This window comes from Microcaecilia unicolor, chromosome 4, assembly GCF_901765095.1.
Source record: "Microcaecilia unicolor chromosome 4, aMicUni1.1, whole genome shotgun sequence".
Taxonomy (NCBI): domain Eukaryota; kingdom Metazoa; phylum Chordata; class Amphibia; order Gymnophiona; family Siphonopidae; genus Microcaecilia; species Microcaecilia unicolor.
The window spans coordinates 365,201,006-365,219,599 of NC_044034.1; positions in this window are offsets into that span (position 1 = coordinate 365,201,006).

The window sequence follows — 18,594 nt, forward strand, 5'->3', positions numbered from 1 at the left end:
GTTTCATTTATTATGGGAATGAACCATGCTTTAATTCCATCTCAACTTTCTTGAATCACAAAATTATTGGTTTTTCACTCGGGTCATTCATCGATGAGACCTCGCCTTGAGTATTACATCCAGTTCTGATGGTCGAACATCTGGAAGGATGGTAGAAGCAGGCATGGTTAATGGAGGATAGAAGATACTTATGAACTGACTAACTTCCGAAAACAACTGAAGACCCATCTCTTTGACAAGATATACCACAGAGATCAACACATGGGAAACTCCCCACATATATCCAGAAATGTTTAATACTGCCTACTGTTATCTTACAATCATGTACTCTATTAGCATGCAACCCAAAATCCTTCTGTTATACCAAATATCTATTCTCTGCTTACTTCCATTATCCATGACGTATTGTAAGCCACATTGAGCCTGCAAAGAGGTGGGAAAATGTGGGATACAAATGCAATAAATAAATAAATAAATCAATTTTACTGGAGAATCAAATATAAAACCAAGCCCGACGTGGCCACGTTTCGCTCGGCAAGGGCCGCTTCAGGGGCAAAACATTACTGTTAAAACAAACAGAACCATAATAAGTCTCACAAAATCACATAAAATCATAATAGAACCATAGCATAACCGTGTCTGCTTCTACGACTAGCATCCTTTTGGGATTAGTGGACTGCTTGCCCTACTTGTTTCCTGGGACAAACCTCTGGAAGGACAAGGGAAAGAGACAGTCCGGTAAAGCGTTATTAAAGTGATGTAGGTTCTACATCTAAGCAAATACCCACAGAAGGTGATTTCTCCACAGGAGAACAAAGACAAGCGAACACACAGTGGATCCAAAAAAGGCCTCTCACAATGAGTGTCTTCCTGAACAAGGTCTTTATTTTCAAATCTGCACAAATGACCCGACACGTGACGTGTTTTGGCCACAAAGGCCTGCGTCAGGGGGTCTAATAATATCTGGTGCAAAGAATACCTTGTTGGTCAGATGAAATACAGCCGATAAACGGCTGACAGAGAAGGCGTGTGCGGTACAACGCTGTGATTCTCTGACATGCGCTGATGAATAACTCACGGAAACAGAACAAAGCCTGGCTGAGCTGCAAGGCTTCGTTCTGTTTTTGTGAGTCTGGCGTCCTGCGCGTACAACATGCAGGACGTCAGAAACAGAACGAAGCGTTCGGAGGAAGAAAAGGACCTCCTCGGCTGGCGGGGATTGGGGTCCCCTGCCAGCAAAGGTAGCCCACGGCGACGGCGGGGGAGGGTTGATGGTGGGAGGGGGGTCGAGAGGGTCATTGGCAGGGGGGGTCCAGGGCCAAATCTACGGGGGCCCAGGCCCCCCTGGCCCCACATAGCTACGCCACTGCTTTGACCTCCTCAGAGTAAAGGCGATGGATCAAGTCGAATAAACAAACTCTGTAGAACAGATAGGCATAAAAATAGGTGGCCCTTTATAGAACTGATCTTCAGCCAGGGGTGGGGGTGGGGGGGGGGGGAGTAGTAATAGCCCACATGCAAACACACACTGCGCCTATGATCAGAAATCTCTATGAAATGAAACTCAAGCCAGGACTTCAATGTGTATATCTTAGGGAAGAGAAGAGAAATGGAGATCTAAGGTCATTAGGCCTTAGTCCGTTAAGATTTCTGGAAATTATTTCCTGTATGTTACAGGGGCGTAGCCAGACAACAGATTTTGGGTGGGCCTAGGCAAGAAGTGGGTGGGCATCAAGTGTTCTCCCCTTCACCCACCACCAAAAAAAAAATCTCAGCTGGTGGGAAAACGCTTCTTTCCACCTTAGTAGCCTGCAGCAGGCATGCGCTGAAAACTGAGCATGCGCAGGTGCCAGTATCGTGGAGAATAGCGTTTTCATTACCATCAGGGGGAAGTCTTCAGCTGGCGGAGCTTGGGATTCCCACCAGCTACCGCTAAATGTGTGCTACTGTTGGGTGGGCTTGAGCCTTAATTGGGTGGGCCCCAGCCCACCCAGGCCCACCTGTGGCTACGCCACTGGTATGTTAGGAGAAGTACTTATGTGCTCGAAAGAAGAGAAAGTCTCGGGGGGTGATTGTTTCTGACGATCTTAAGGTGGTCAAACAGGTAGAAAAGGCGACAGTCAAATTTCGAAGGATGCTTGGGTTCATAGGAATTGGAATGGCCAGCAGGAAAAAGGAGGTGATGATGCCCCTGTTTAAGTCTCTGGTGAGACTTCTTAAAATATTGTGAACAATTCTGCAGATCGTACCTTGAAAAAGATGTAAACAGGATGGAGTCGGTCCAGAGGGTGGTGTCTTGTCCACAAGGAAGGTGAGCCCTTAGGTCCCGTAAGGCCCCGAAGGACCTCAAAGGACAGCCGTGCAACCCCAAGTCTTCACCCGCGGCGACCGCCGTTCACCAAGGGTTGAGCCCCCAGCTGCAGGCAGTCAACGGGACTTCAGGAACTGCGGGGTTGACAGACTGACCTGGACTGGAACCGGGAGAGAAGCGGGCAGGTGGAAAAGAGATGTCCACAAACTGGCAGCAGATCAGGGCAGGCAGCTAACAGCGTAGTCAGAGTCAGGCAAGAGGTCAAGGCAGGCGGCTAGTAGAGTAGTCAAAGTCAGGCCTGAGGTCAAGGCAGGCAGCTAGCAGAGTAAACCAGGAAACAGTCCAAAAGTCCAAAAACAGCAACACCAGGAAATCAACGGAACACAGGAACCACGGAGACTGGCCTCGGGTAAAAGAACCTGAAGCAATATCCCATCTCAGGCTCATTCCTTAAATACTGTTCGGCAGTCAGCTGCCCAGCCCCCGTAGACAGAGCCGGCCAATCAGAACTTGGTTAATGACAGAACCCTTCTGATTGGCTCTGACCGATCTTCCAGGCGGATCTATCTGCTGGCCTTCCAGTCTAACTCCTCTGAGGCGGAGCTTTGGGATCCCGCGCCCGAGAATGAAGAAGACGCCGGCCATCGCGCCTCGGTGCCATTTCCCTTACTGACGCGAACACAGCCCCCGTAGCCGGCGATCGAGAGACCGGCAGCCGCGATCGCCGGCCTCCGGCCTCGGCCCCGGACTGGGCGGCCATTACCACGGTAAGCCCCGGCTCCCCTCCGTGACCTCAAGAAAGCTGGCCTATGTCGGGGTGGACCCCGGCTCCTGCTTCCCGCGGAGGAGCAGCCAGAGGGAGCGATGGATGTGACAGGTGGCTACTAAAAGGGTCAGTGGTCTTTATCATAATGTATACGAGGACAGACTTAAACATCTCAATATGTACAATTTGGAAGAAAGACAAGAGAGAGGAGACACGATCGAGACATTTAAATATCTCCACGGCATAAAAACACAGGAGACAGGTCTCTTTCAGTTGAAAGGAAGCTCTGAAGTGAGAGGGCATAAGATGAAGTTGAAGGGGAATAAACTCAAAAGTAATCTAAGGAAATACTTTATGGAAAAGGTGCTGGGTGTGTGGAACGACCTTCTGGTGGAGGTGGCGGAGTTGAGGACTGTATCAGAATTCAAGAAAGCATGGAACAGGGATGTGGGATCTCCAGGGCCGCTGAGAGGGGGGGACAGGGGGGACAAAAGTCCCGGGGCCCGGGCCTCCAGGGGGGCCCGGCGTCGCCGCTGCTTGGCCCGCCCTCCGTCACTCCCAGAACTAACCTTAAGCCTCCTTTCACTTCGCAGCAAGCAGCAGCAGGTCAGGCCACTCCTTCCTTCCATGTCCCGCCCTCGCCTGACGTAACGTCCACGAGGGCGGGGCACAGAAGGAAGGCGGAGAGGTCTGCCCTGCCGCTGCTTGCTGCGAAGTGAAAGGAGGCTTAAGGTTAGTTCCGAGGGCCCGGCCCAATAGTGGGTGGAGGGGGGCCCGGCGACCTCAGGTGGGTGGGTGGGCGGCGGGGGGGCCCGGCGATCTCGGGTGGGCGGGGCCGGTGATCTCCAGTGGGCGGCGACCTCGGGTGGGGGTGGGGGGGGCCTGGGGGCAGCCTTGTCCCGGGCACGGCTCTGGCTCTCGGCGGCCCTGGGGATCTCTTAGGGGTAGAAAAAGATAGTAGATGATATGGATGGGCAGACTGGATAGGCCATATACCATCATTTTCTAGGTTTCTAGGTAGAGTCGTGGATTTAATCTTCAAATAGATTATTATTATTATTTCTATTATTTGTTACATTTGTACCCCACATTTTCTCACCTGCTTGCAGGCTCAATGTGGCTGGAGAGGTGTTGGTTGACTCCGGAGTAAACAAATAAAAATATTAGGTTAAGTTATGGTAGGAAAAGGTTCATGTGGTGGGGACCACATGAAGGAGAACAAGATACAGAAGGAATGGTTTGGTGGTCATTACGAACTGTAGTGTTGTGGTGTCGCGTAGTTCAGGCATTTATGTTGGGTCGGGAGCCTTTTGAAACAGGTGAGTTTTTAGTTTTTTTTTCCTGAATTGGAGGTGATCGTACGTGGTTTTCACGGCTTTTGGTAGAACGTTCCACAGTTGTGTGCTGATGTAGGAAAAACTGGATGCGTGAGTAGATTTGTATTTTCGTCCTTTGCAGCTTGGAAAGATTAATCTGAGAACCCTTTGTTCAAAATGCTTCTTTCTGCTATGGCAGTTTTAGGGTTCCCTCAATTTGTTATACATCCATCCCATCAAGCCAGTGGCGTAGCCACAGGTGGGCCTGGGTGGGCCACAGTAGAACACGTTTAGCAGTAGCTGGTGGAGATCCTAAGCTCTGCCAGCTGAAGACTTCCCCCTGATGGTAACGGAAACGCTACTGTCCATGGTACTGGCACCTGCACATGCTCAGTTTTCAGCACCTGCCTGCCGCAGACTGCCAAGGTGGAAAGAAGCATTTTCCTGCCAGCTGAGATATTTTTTAGTGGTGGTTTATTTTTTTTTTGGGGGGGGGGGGGGGAGAACACTTGGTGCCCACCCACTTCTTGCCTATGCCCATCCAAAATCCGTTGTCTGGCTACGCCCCTGCATCAAGCAGGTCTTTATGTTACATTTAATTTCTACCTGGTTTCTCTCTCAGGTTTTTTAGGATAACATCTTAAATTCCAGATCACTTTTTAATTACTTTACTTTTACAAGTGTTTTCATGCTGCTTCTGTCTTTGACCCTCCTGCTGTTCAGCTTATGCAACAGGCCCCTTTCGATGTGGAGTAATTACGAGGAGGTGGTGGAAATTTGGAATCATTCACTTCCAGACACCTTGGACTTTCTGAAACACACTCACTGCGGTCTGTTATGTAGACAGTGAGTTTCTGGAAGCAGCTGAAGGTGTGTTTTTCTCTCAGAGTCTTTCCACACCTTTCTGCTTTTTATAGGCTTGGAGAAAAGGCGGCTGAGGGGAGATATGATAGAGGTCTATAAAATAATGAGTGGAGTTGAACGGGTAGATGTGAAACGTCTGTTTACGCTTTCCAAAAATACTAGGACTAGGGGGCATGCGATGAAGCTACAATGTAGTAAATTTAAAATGAATTGGAGAAATGTTTTCTTCACTCAACGTGTAATTAAACTCTGGAATTCGTTGCCAGAGAATGTGGTAAAGGCGGTTAGCTTAGCAGAGTTTTAAAAAGGTTTGGACGGCTACCTAAAGGAAAAGTCTATAGACCATTATTAAATTGGACTTGGGGAAAATCCACTATTTCTAGGATAAGCAGTATAAAATGTATTGAGCTTTTTCGGGATCTTGCCAGATATTTGTGACCTGGATTGGCCACTGTTGGAAACAGGATGCTGGGCTTGATGGACCTTTGGTCTGTCCCAGTACGGCAATACTTATGTACTTAGGATTTGGAATGGAATCTTGCTAATCTTTGGGGTTCTAAATGGAATGTTGACACACTTTGAAATTCTGCTTGGAATCTTGTTATTCTTTAGAATTCTAGAATCTTGCTACTCTTTGGGGTTCTACATGGAATGTTGCTAGTTGCTACTATCTGGGTTTCTGCCAGATACTTGTGACCTGGATTGGCCACTGTTGGAAACAGGATGCTGGGCTTGATGGACCTTCGGTCTGTCCCAGTGTGGCAATACTTAGGCATACAACTAAGATATGATAATTGACAGCTATGAGGTAGTTTGGTATATTTCTGGATTTGCACATGAGTGCCATTGAGAATGGCAGGCTATATGTCGTAGAGGGCAACGCACCTTTTTATAAAGAAATTAAATAAAATTAAGAGGAAAAGGAGGCCACTTTGGTTCTCAAAAGTAGTAGCTGAAAAGGTAAGGAAAATGAGGTCAGCCAAAGCTACAAGAGATTGCAGAACGAGGAAGACAGGCGACAATATCTGGAAAAGCTAAAAGAAGATGGGAGAGTAGTCAGGAAAGCAAAGATGCAAATGGAAGAAAAAAATAACCAATATGGTACAATGCAGGGGCGTAGCTACAGGTGGGCCTAGGCCCACCTATGCTTGGCTCAGGCCCACCCAGTTTCTCCTGATCCTCCAATCAGCACGGTCTTGGTTAGGCTGCAGTGGGAGTGTGTAGCCTTTCAGGAAATCTGCCGCTGCTCAGCTCAGACACGTACATTAGGCAAAAACAAGAGCTTGTGTGGGTCGGGGTCAGGAAATCAGCCCCTCTAGTGCCGCACCACCGCCGCTGCAGCAGCTGTTGAGTCCTCTGCTGCTCTTGCTCCAATGCTGACCGTCAGTTGGAGCACTTGCCTTGCCTTATCCCCAGTGCCCCTGGGGCACACAGGCCGGAGCCACACGAACCTTTCTGCTGCAGCTTGGCCCAGCCAGGTCTCCTCCACTGGGCCTTTGCTGAGCTCACTCAGCCTTTAGTTGAGTCCCCAAAGTCTCAACACTTCCTTGTGGCCCCAAACAGACTCGGGACCTGGCCAGCACATGGAGCACAACAGTCTGCAGAGCTCTCTGAGATACCTGCCACCACATGCACAGAAATTTTGGAAACGCAAGCCCAGCTGCCCAGTTAACAATGTTTTTTTTAATGTACAGTATAATGCTGGTGGTGGGCTTCTGGGTGGGGGTGGACTCTTCACTGCCCAGGAATAAAAGGTACATTTAACGTTGTTAGGTTTCTGGGTGGGAGTAGGGTGGGCTCAATGCCCAAGTTAAAATAAAATAAAGTTGTATATTTTTTAATGTTGGTGAGTTTTTGAGTAGGGATGGTCTCTGCAGAGCTCAGATTAAAATAATAATTTAAAAAAACGCTTTATATTTAACTAGTAAAAAAGGCTCAATTCTGACACAAATGAAACGGGCGCTAGCAAGGTTTTCCTTGGAGTGTGTATGTTTGAGAGAGTGTGTGTGAGAGTGACTGTGTGAGAGAGAGAGAGAGAGAGTGAATGTGCGAGTGTGTGTGTGTGACAGAGAGTGAGACTGGGTGCGAGTGTGTCTGTGTATGTGAGCATGAGAGTGTGTGCCAGGGCCCCCCTCCCTCCCACCCTCTGAGTTCCAGGGTCGTCCCCCCTGCCTCCGAGTTCCAGAGTCGTCCCCTCCCTGCCTCCCTCCGAGTTTCAGGGTCCCCTCCCTCCCCTGCATTCATCCATATGCAGGTAACATCCTCTGTGCCCTGCCCCCTCCATCCATCCATGTGCAGCATCTCTCCCCTACCCCCTCCACCTCCCTCAGAGTTCCAGGCCCCCCTCCCTCCCATTTCCAGGGTCCCCCCTCCCTATGTCCCTCCTTCCCAGTTCCAGGGTCCCATGGAACTGGGAGGGAGGGGGATGGAGAATGTAGGAGGAGTGATGTCAGCAGGTGGTTACGATCCCAGTGAGACACATTGGAATGTTGGCGGAGCAAATTATTATTTTAAATGTGGGCAAGTTTCCGGGTAGGGATGGACTCTGCAGTGCCCAGGATATTAAAAAAACAAAAGGTTTTGTATTTAATGCTGATGTGCTTCGGGGGAGGGGGGTTTGGGTAGGGGATATGACAGGGTTGACGCTAGATTACAGGGAGAGGTGGGGGGTGGGCTGATGCCTAGCTATGGGATGGATGGTGGGGAATGGAAGAGCTGATGCCAGGCTAAGGGGATGGAGGTGGTACAGAGAGGAAGAGAAGGGCTGATGCCGGGCAACAGGGATGGATTGGGGTGAGGGGGGGGGGGTAGGGAAGGGAAGAGCTGATGCTGGGCAATGGAGATGGATGGGGGTGGGGAAGGGATGGTCAGAGCTGATGCAGGGCTAAGGGCAGAAGCGTAGCCAGGTTGAGGGCAAGGGGAGAGAGCGGAGAATGGTCTGCCGATGGCACCGGCACGTATTTTAAATGCGACAGATTGAGTGAAAAATAGGTGCCGTCACCATCGGAAGTCCGTTTTGGGGGAGCGGCGACTCCCCTGGTGACCCATTTAGCTATGCCTCTGGCTACGTGCATAGGTTGGGGGTGGGGGAAGGGCTGATGCCGGGCTATAGGCCAATTTCTACTTTTTGGTCCTCTGGTCTGTAATTGATGAGGGTTGGTATGCGTTTTGCATGTGACGGAGTAGGTGGGAGATTCTGCTGGCATGTGGTTTGTGTGGGGATCTATGAGTCTGACTTGTCTGGCTTTTCCAAGGGGATGCGTATTCTCTGCTGCCTTTATAAAAATATTGGTATTCGTGTTCTGAATTGGCGTTAAGGTTTGCAACATAAGCTCTGAGGAGCTTCTTTGCAGGATTTAATGTTACTTCAAAAAAGTACCTGGCAGTGAAGGGATTTTGTGTTCGTATTATTGAGATGCTCCTAGGATTTGAATACATTTTTCTATGAAAAGCTGTAAAAAGAAATATTCTAACTATGTTTTGTATGCTAAGGATTCCACAGTTGGTAGAAGAGGAAGAAATATTTACCAAATTGTACCTGTTTTATTAATACAGCTTAATAAGGCATATACTGTATATTTATTATAAAGCAAAGTTGAAGGAAATATGCCAAACTGTGGTAATTTTATTTTGTCAGCATCAGAAGGGGGAGGAAAGCAGTAGAGCCAGAGGAAGGGGAAAAGACTTCAAAGTATTTATCTGTTTGCTTGATCAGGCATTTACATTTGTTAAAAAGCAAAGTTTGGAGTGGAATGGGTAGACGTGAATCATTTGTTTTTCTGTTTCTAAAAATACTAGGACTAGGGGGCATGCGATAAAGCTACAAAGTAGTAAATTTAATACAAATTGGAGAACATTTTTCTTCACTTAACGTGTAATTAAACTCTGGAATTCATTGTCAGAGAATGTGGTAAAGGCGGTTAGCTTAGCGGGGTTTAAAAAGGGTCTGGCCGGCTTCCTAAAGGAAAAGTCCATAGACCGTTATTAAATTGACTTGGAGAAAATCCACTGCTTATTTCTGGGATAAGCAGCATGGAAACGTATTGAACTTTTTCGGGATCTTGCCGGGTATTTGGGACCTGGATTGACCACTGTTGGAAACAGGATGCTGGGCTTGATGGACCTTTGGTCTGTCCCAGTGTGTGCCAGTGTGAGGATGTTATAATAACATTGTATCGCTCCATGGTACGACTGCACCTTGAGTATTGTGTTCAATTCTGGTCGCCGCATCTCAAGAAAGATATAGTAGAATTGGAAAAGGTGCAGCGAAGGGCAACTAAAATGATAGCAGGGAAGGGACGACTTCCCTATGAAGAAAGATTAAGGAGGCTAGGGCTTTTCAGCTTGGAGAAGAGACGGCTGAGGGGAGACATGATAGAGGTATATAAAACAATGAGTGGAGTGGAACAGGTGGATGTGAAGCATCTGTTCACGCTTTCCAAAAATACTAGTACTAGGGGGCATGCGATGAAACTACAGTGTAGTAAATTTAAAACAAATCGGAGAAAATATTTCTTCACCCAACACATAATTATACTCTGGAATTCGTTACCGGAGAACGTGGTGAAGGCGGTTAGCTTGGCAGAGTTTAAAACAGGGTTAGATGGTTTCCTAAAGGACAAGTCCATAAACCGCTACTAAATGTACTTGGGAAAAATCCACAATTCCAGGAATAACATGTATAGAATGTTTGTACGTTTGGGAAGCTTGCCAGGTGCCCTTGGCCTGGATTGGCCGCTGTCGTGGACAGGAAGCTGGGCTCGATGGACCCTTGGTCTTTCCCAGTGTGGCATTACTTATGTACTTAGGTAACCCTTTCTTCCTTGAGGCTCAATTGTTTGTGGTAACCGCTAGGCCGCACCCTTTCCCAGAGAGAACCTTAGTGATTCAACACACTCCTCTCGTAACCTACAGCCCTGAAATGTCAAGAGACTGGTAAAACCATTAGGCGCTCACTTGTCAAAACATTTTGACCCATGCTATACTGTTGTCTAATTTGCCGTGTTTCATTCTTTGCCTGTTCTTTTCCCTCTAATGCCTGTTATAGAAGTGATCAGCACAAAGTCTACTAATGGGCTTTAGAGGTACACAATAAATATTCCCAAAGGAGGAAGACATTTTCAGCATTTTGCTACTGCAACAGATCTATAACCCCTTTTACAGGACCACTGTGGGGAGAAGTCTAGCCCTGGTGCATCATTTTATGCCACAACTTTCGATTACAACCTGAACATGACAGTTCTACTTCTGACCTTTGGTTGAAATAATGGATATTGCAGTAGGAAACAGTTTAAAATCAGTCACTCGTTTAAATTCAATCAGAATTAATGACAGCAGCTCCGATTTATGGTGAATGGCATAATGAAATTCCACTTTCAGGAGTGCCTCCATGATCGCTGGAGAAATTATAGCTGCAGTCGCCCAGCTCTCGAACAAAACGCAGGTAGACCAAGTGGTGAGACCTCAAGAGAACTGCTTATTCAATTAGGTGAATGCTGTCAACTCAGATCAGCTAATTCACCTCTCATAACCAGGGGCGTAGCCAGCACTGGGTTTCTGGGTGGGCCGAGAGGTGAATGAGGGGTGGGGGGAACACATTTCCTCTCTCCCAACCCACAGCTGCCGCCACTGTTGCATTTCTTACCTTTGCTGGCGGGGATGTCCAATCCCCGCCAGCTGATGAGATCCGTGGCTGGAATTGCTCCAGCGCTAGCTCTGCAGGGAGGAAGTTCAGCGTCCTCCCTTCATTGTGCAGAGAAGGGTCCGGGACCGGCGGCAGGGCAGGCTATGGGAGTAGCTGCCACTGCCACCTTTTGTGAAAAGAAAGAAGGGCAGGGCGGTGGGGGTGGAGGTGGGCCGCCCCGCCCCAGGTGCAGACAGTAAGGGGGTATGTGGAGCAGGTGCGTGGCTGTCGGCTCTGCCGGTCCCCCCTGCCCCCCTCTAACGTTACTTCCTGTTCCTGGGCAGGAGACCGGCAGAGCCAACAGCGGAATGCCTGCTCCGTACACTTTCTTGATGGGAGGAAAGGTCTGGTGATGCACTTCAGGGGAGGGATGACGTGCCAGGGGTGTGTGTATGTGTGTGATGTGCTTTGGGAGGAGGGGGAGGTGACGCGACAGGGGTGTGTTGCAGGGGTGTGCTGGTAAATTGTTAACAGGGAGCTCCCTCTTGCCAGCAAAGTAAAAGAGAATTCAGGAGGGGCCCAAGCCCACATTTTGGGATCCATTTGTTAAAGTAGCCATGGAGAACCGGCTCCCAAAATTCTTAAAAACTTAACAAACGGCTCTCGAGAGCCTGTGAGAGCCTGCTCCAGCACACCACTGGGTGTGTGTGTGATTCGTTTTGGGGGGGGGGGGGAATGCAGCAGCAACTCACCCCGGGACACAAACAGGCTAGGAACGCCACAGGGGAAGAGGGTTGGGGAAGGAAGGGGAGAGAAGCAGTGACGATCCTAGGTCGGCTGTCACCTGGGGCGGATCACCGATGTGCACCCCCCCCCCCTAGCTCTGGGCTCCGCTGGCTCCCTGTTCCCTCTGACCCGGAATAGGAAGTAACCTCTGTCCCGGAACAGGAAGTAACCTGTTCCGGGGCAGAGGGAGCAGGGAACCAACAGAACCGACAGGTACGCGGCTGCTCTCTGCACCCCTCCAGTGGCGTGCACCCGGGGTGGACTGCCCCCACCGCCCCGCCCTTGGTACGCCGCTGGAGAGAAGTCAGATTGTGGCCGGGGGAAGGGAGGAGCGGCAACGAAACAGCTGAAGCTGCAGCTCATTCCTTGCCTCAGGTGGAAGATTGTCTTGGGCCGCCCCTGGCGGCTTCTGATACCTTATATTCATCACAACAAAATCATCTAGCTGTCTCTTCCTTCCCTGTTATATTTCTGGATACTATTCGTGCATCTGCTTTTAGTGTTACAGGGCCAACCCCTTGGAATTCACTATCTCAATAGCTACGATTAGAATGTTTGTCATTCAGAAGACAACTTAAAGTGTATTTATTTACAGATGCATTTAATGGTTAAAAAATGTTTATTTGGCGAATGCAGTTCTGGTGGCTCAGACCGGGGCTGGAGAACTTAAGCAGTGCGCAACTTTTAGGACTAAATTCAGCAAATGGTGCCCAAATTTGAGGGCTGGAAAAGTGAGCGCTGATCGCTATTCTATAAACAGCGCTCTGACTTGGGTACCAATTTTTAGAATAGCGCATAACGCCGCGACCTGCTTTCAACTTTGGGCATAAGGATTTACATCAACTGAAACCTGGTATAAATCCTCACACCTGCATTAGGCGCAGATCCTGCAGATTCTGTAACTCTGCGCGCGTCTTTAGAAAATGCTCCGACACATGGATGCCCCTCCCAAGACCACATCCCCTTTTCAGTTATGCGCTAAAAATGTACATATGCATATTTATAGAATACCGCCTAGCAAGATGCATGCATAAATTCAAATTTTTGCTAATTAACACCGATAATTGATAATTAGCATCCAATTATTTGCGCTAATTGGCCTGTTATTCAATTAAATTTGCATGCACAATTTTGAGCACTATTTATAGAATTTGGGGGTTATTTAGATGTAATTTTTTTTTCTAAGACTTTTTTTTTTGTAATTTATTATTGACAATCACCACCAAGGCATTACCATTAGAGGTATCTCAAAAATCTATTAACTTGGACACTTGGATGTGGTGAAGTTAACCGGGTACCGATCTGAATATTGGCCATGTGTCCAGTTAACTTCTGGGTGACCGCTGAGACCTGGGAGCTGCGCATGCCCTGGCATTCTATATCTAGGGTCAGTTCAGCCTGCAGCTGTGAGCAGTGGTGTTTCTTGGTCGGCTGCCACCTGGGGCAGATTGCTGCTGTGCACCCCCCCCCCCCCCGCCTGGTGCAGCATGACACCCCCCGGTTGCAGCGTCGTCCCACCCCCCCAGTGCATCATTTCCAAGCCTCCCCCCTCCCCGGGTGCATTCTTCTTACCTGCTGGGGTGCTTGGAGCAGCCGTACGGCTGTTGGCTCCACCGGTTTCCTTCTCCCTCTGCCCCGGAACAGGAAGTAACAGCAGACAGAGCAGGGAACCGGCGTGCAGCTGCTCCCTGCACTCCACCTGCAGCGTGCACCTGGGGCGGACCGCCCCCACCGCCCCGCCTTCAGTATGCTGTTTTCTGCCAGTGGTTCAGACACATGCTGAATATCGGACGGCCAAGTTATAGAATGTATAATTATGTGCGTAAATAGTAGTTAGTCACTAACCAACGGATTCCATATAGTGTGACTTAAGTTGGGAGCACAAATCCAGTCATATTCTGGGATTCGCGTGCACAACTTAATTACTTAGCAAGCCAGTCAGTGCTGATAATTGCGACTTAAGCAATTATTGACACGAATTGGCATGAATGAGAATTTACGTGCAGAACTGTCTTAAGCGTATTCTATTACGCGATGCGTGTAAACTTGAAGCCGCGCAGAGTTGGAAAGGGGGCGTGGCCATGGGTGTGGAATGGGCGGGTCATGGGCATTTCTAAAATCTATGCGTGTGGTTACGTGTGGTCCGCATGTAATTTAGGCCTCGGCATTCACACCAAGTTTTACTTGGCGTAACCGCTCGCAACTAACTGTAGTCATGCGGACGGGTGCTCGGCTTAATCTACAAAATGCACAGAAATTTAGACTTATTCTATAAAGTATGCCTAGACGCATTTCATTTCCATGCCGATTTTTTAGGCGTAATATATAGAATCTAGTCCTATCTGCCATTCTATAACTGATGCGCACAATTTGCGTAGCACATAAATGCAAAGGGGTTAGTGGTGTACCTAGCACCTCCTCCTCCAGGAACATCCCCCCACCCTTCCTCCTCTGAGCAAGGGGGTTTGCCGAGTAGTCACACAGCTGTCGGCTCTGCTGGTCCCCTTTCCCCGGAACAGGAAGTTGATGTCGGAGGGGGCAGGGGACCGGCAGAGCCGACTGCTGCCCCCGAGCCCTCTCTGTCGTGGGGGGGGGGGGGTGTACGGTTTGCTCTGTCAGTGGGAGGGGGGGGGGGGTTGGGAAGCGCTAGACCACCATGGAAGTGTCGGGGGTTGGAAGTGTGTGGTGCTTTGCTCGGGGGGGGGGGGGGGTGTCAGGTGCTCTGTTGGGGAGGCTGGGGCTGTCAGGCCTTGTGTTGGTGTAAGATGGGATGGGGGGCCTCCATCCCTGCTCTTGTTTGTCCTGTTTGTCTGTCCTAATTAGATTGTAAGCTCTGTCGAGCAGGGACTGTCTCTTCATGTTCAAGTGTACAGTGCTGCGTACATCTAGTAGCGCTATAGAAATGATAAGTAGTAGTAGTCTTTGGGATTCCGGAATCTTACTACTCTTCGGGATTCTGGAATCTTGCTATGCTTTGTCCTTATCCGTTACCTGGCCTGTTTGTCTGTTCTGATTAGATTGTAAGCTCTGTCGAGCAGGGACTGTCTCTTCATGTTCAAGTGTACAGCACTGCGTACATCTAGTAGCACTATAGAAATGATAAGTAGTAGTAGTCTTTGGGATTCTGGAATCTTGCTACTCTCTTTGGGATTCTGGAATGTTGCTACTCTTTGGGATTCCGGAATCTTGCTACTCTTTGTCCTTATCCGTTACCTGGCCAGTTTGTCTGTTCTGATTAGATTGTAAGCTCTGTCGAGCAGGGACTGTCTATTCATGTTCAAGTGTACAGCACTGCGTACGTCTAATAGCACTATAGAAATAAGTAGTAGTATTCTTTGGGATTCCGGAATCTTGCTACTCTTTGGGATTCCAGAATCTTGCTACTCTTTGTCCTTATCCCTTATCTGGCCTGTTAGCCTGTTCTGATTAGATGGTAAGCTCTGTCAAGCAGGGACTGTTTCTTCATGTTCAAGTGTACAGCGCTGTGTACGTCTAGTAGCGCTTTAGAAATGATAAGTAGTAGTAGTCTTTGGGATTCCGGAATCTTGCTACTCTTTGGGATTCTGGAATGTTGCTACTCTTTGGGATTCCAGAATCTTGCTACTCTTTGTCCTTATCCCTTATCTGGCCTGTTAGCCTGTTCTGATTAGATGGTAAGCTCTGTCAAGCAGGGACTGTTTCTTCATGTTCAAGTGTACAGCGCTGCGTACGTCTAGTAGCGCTTTAGAAATGATAAGTAGTAGTAGTCTTTGGGATTCCGGAATCTTGCTACTCTTGGGATTCTGCACAGAATCTTGCTACTCTTTGGGATTCCGGAATCTTGCTACTCTTTGTCCTTATCCCTTATCTGGCCTGTTTGTCTGTTCTGATTAGATTGTAAGCTCTGTTGAGCAGGGACTGTCTCTTCATGTTCAAGTGTACAGCGCTGCGTACGTCTAGTAGCGCTTTAGAAATGATAAGTAGTAGTAGTACTGTTTGACAGCCCGGACCTGTCAAACAACTGTGGGAGGATTGTGCCTTGGGCACATGCCCAGGCACAATCCTCCTGCAAAGTCCCCTATGATCAGAGCTAATAGCGTGCTTAAATTAGCATGCTATTATCTGGCATAGGGCGTTAATGACCTGTGCTGTTCTAGCGCTAATTTTAGAGCGCTATTTGGAACAGTGCAGGGCTTCTGATCATCTGCATATCAGGTCAGTATAGGTTCACCTGGACTCAGTGTGTGGTAGGAACAGACTTCCAGAGCCCATACGCCATGCATCCTCCCTGCCCATCTTCAAGTCCTTACTCAAAGCCCATCTCTTCTCCCTTGCCTTTGGTGCCTAACCACCTTCCCCATTCATGTTACCTACACTGACTACACAGTTTGCAACCTCTAGATTGTAAGCTCTCCTGAGCAGGGACTGTCCTTCCCCATGTTAAACTTGTACAGCGCTGCGTAACCCTGGCAGCGCTATAGAAATGCTAAGTAGTAGTAGTAGTAGTAGGAAGGATTAAAAGATTAGCTAATGAGTATCACCTGCAATGGTAAGAACAGGGGACAGAGAACCAAGATCAGTGCCTAAACCTGTAAGGCAGATAAACCTTGCAATGGAGATGGATTTTTGTCCTTAATTAGAACTACAGCTTAGCACTTTCCCTAGAGGCCTGCAGAGAACCCGAGCATTCAGGAAGTCTGCAGCAAGCGTGGGATCCCCGGACCAGCACCGCTGGAGGAGAAAAGAGAAGCTAATTAACTATAATTTTTTAAAGAGCGCTTCAAGGCCCCTTCCGTTGTCTTGGAAGGCTGCCTTCGGAATAATGCCGGGCAACTTTACGGAAGGTCACATTGTTTCAAAAAGGGAACTAGAAATAATGGAAAAGCCGGATTCCACTTGCCAGAATGAAGTTGAGAACACTGTGAGCACCGAGCTCAGGTAGACAGATCCGGGACTGTCTCCCTGCTGAATCTCTCAAGAATACATTTTTTTTTTCAAGTGAGAAAGGCTGTTTATGACTGTTTTTCATAATTGGAGATAAAACTGCACTGTGTTATTAGACGCCGAGGGGACCCCCAGGAAATCTGAGGCAGACCTTGGCAAGTCTGAGGCATTCACATTATTGCTTACCATGCTTATTCACTTAAAGCCTCATTAAGTGTTCTTTTTTTTTTTTTTCTTTTTGCTCAGCTCGATATTTTAGTAATTTCATTAGTCTTCCTCCTGGTGAACATTCCCAGGTGGCTCCGTGTCAGCCCGGGCACAAATATTTCTATCACACGCACAAATGAGTGCTAAAATTCATTATTTCATCACCTCCATTCTCTGTTGCCATTTTATGGAGTTCACCAGCTAAACACTTAATTGGAAATGCTCAGTTTAGTTTATCTAATTCTGTTAATTGAAAAACCTGCACGAAATAATGATGCAGAATCCTGCAGCATCCTTTGGCTTTTATCTTTGCTTCTCAGATACACAGAAGGCTTGAGTCACGCGTCCTTTCGTGTAATTAAAATAGGCATTTGCTGTGTTAGCATAAAACCAGGGCAAAGAAGCTCCCGTCATTGTGTCAACGTCAGAGGAAAGCGGATGGTGCTCTGTCACTTGAAACAATCCCGGCAGATGATTCACCGCTTTCTAGGTTTCAGGGTATTTATTTTCTGAGAGATTTTTTTCCAGTTTACAGTAAGAGCAATTTTTGGAGCTCGTAGCGAGTGATCTGATGGACAGTCTGGAGGTCCTGGGGAGCATCTATAGATGGATGGCCATACTGGGTCAGACCAATGGCCCAGGATCCTGTTTCCAACAGTGGCCAATCCGGGTCACACGGACCTGGCAGAAACCCAAAGAGCTGCAACATTCCAGAACCTCAAAGAGTAACAAGATTCCGGAATCCTAGCGAATAGCAAGGTTCCATGCAAAATCTCAGAGTAGCAAGATTCCAGAACCCCCAAAGAGTAGCAAGATTCCCAGGGCAAGAGTGGCTTCCCCGTGTCTATCTCAATAGCAGACAATGGACTTTTCCTCCAGGAACTTGTTCAAACCTTTTTTTAAAACTGAGATATGCTAACCGCTGTTATCGCATCCTCTGCTACTACTACTAATCATTTCTATAGCGCTACTAGATGTACGCAGCGCTGTACACATCATATGTAGGTACTTTCTCTGTCCCTAGTGGGCTCACAATCTAAGTTTTTTGTACCTGGGGCAATGGAAGGATAAGTGACTTGCCCAAGGTCACAAGTAGCTGCAATGGGAATTGAACTCGAGTCACCAGGATCTTAGTTCACTGCACTAACCCTTAGGCTAACGAGTTCCAGAGCTTAGCTATTCTTTGAGTGAAAAAAATATTTCCTCCTTTTCATTTTAAAAGTATTTCCATGTAACTTCATTGAGTGTCCCCTGGACTTAGTACTTTTTGACAGAGTAAAAAATCGATTTATGTTTACCCGTTCTACACCACTAAGTATTTTATAGACCTCTATCATATCTCCCCTCAGCCGTCTCTTTTCCAACTACTACTACTACTTACTACTACTTAACATTTCTAAAGCGCTACTAGGGTTACGCAGCGCTGTACAATTTAACATGGAAGGACAGTCCCTGCTCAAGGAGCTTACAATCTAAAAGACAGGTGTACAATCTAAAGACAAGTGTAAATCTAGAGACAAGTATACAATCTAAAAGACAAGTGTAGAGTCTATCTGATAAGGCATACTATATTTCTCGAAAGGTTAGGTGCCGAAAGCAGCATTGAAGAGGTGAGTTTTAAGCAGAGATTTGAAGATGGGTAGGGAGGGGGCTTGGCGTAGGGGTTGAGGAAGATTGTTCCAGGCAAAGGGTGAGGCAAGGCAGAATGAGCGGAGCCTGGAGTTGGCAGTGGTGGAGAAGGGTACTGAAAGGAGGGCTTTGTCCTGTGAGCGGAGGTTACGGGCGGGAACATAGGGGG